This window comes from Arachis ipaensis, chromosome B04, assembly GCF_000816755.2.
Source record: "Arachis ipaensis cultivar K30076 chromosome B04, Araip1.1, whole genome shotgun sequence".
NCBI lineage: Eukaryota > Viridiplantae > Streptophyta > Magnoliopsida > Fabales > Fabaceae > Arachis > Arachis ipaensis.
Window position 1 is genome coordinate 17,165,626 of NC_029788.2, and position 1,193 is coordinate 17,166,818.

Below are 1,193 nucleotides of genomic sequence, written 5' to 3' on the forward strand. Positions count from 1 at the left end.
ATTAGTTTATATATATTATATACTACAAATATTTATTAAAAAAATAATATTAATAGATATTATATAATTATAAAAAAATAAATAAATTTATAATTAAAATTAAAATAAATTAAATAAAAATAAATTATTTGATAAAAAATATCTATATATATTATAATTTGTATATATATTATCAAAAAGCATGATAGCATAATGATTGTAGATGGTGCTTCTTTCTTTGAGAGGAGGGAGGAAATTCATTACTTTGTAACAAGGGCACTCAAGTTCCAGATTTAGCTTAAACTAATAATAAATGAGAACTTTTACTTTAATGTTCCGTGTAAATATCCCGCGTAAGGAAATATTATTTGAAGATTGTTCATCCTAACTTACTCAAAAAAATAAAATACTTTATTCTATAAACTTTATTTAATTTCTTAGATTCTATTGCTCCCAAGACGTATTTTTCTTTTTATTTAGCCCCTTTACTATACTTTTATTAATAAAGATCACAATATCCTCTTTTTTGCCTGATTATTCTTCCAATAGAAATTGAATCACTAATTCCATATTTGTAATAATAGCTTTACTTTCAGATTTTTCAAAAAGATTTTTTTTCATAAAACATTTTATTATACTATAGAAATCTTCAATATATTTACCAACAATAACATTATTATAGGTAGGAACCTATATTTTACATACTCACTAAGACTACTCCCCTATTAACTTTCTCCATCCTTACTAATTTTAATTCAAAAATAAATTTCCTCAATTTTTTTCAATTGTTTAGTAAAGTATAATCTCTCATCTTACACTCTTTAAATAAGATAAAAAAAATGTAAAAACAAATATTAAAAAATGAAAAATATACTTTATCAAATAATTAAAAAAATTAAAAAGTTCCATTCCTCCTTAATCCATCATCTTTTTTCTCTTTTACTACACCCCCATTAATTTACAAATGCCTTCACATACTGTCAACTACTATTAGAATGAGTTAATATTATTTCATTGTTAATTTTATCAAAAATTACTAAAAAAAATGTTTAAACATACGCAATGAATGTTGTAGTCAACAAACTACTATAATATTACCATTGTGAATAAATTGAAGAAATCAGTAAAAAAATCAAATTAAAAATAAAAATAAAAAAATTAACTCATAAAAAATTTAAAATATCCGAATTAAAGTTTTATATTTATAAAATAAA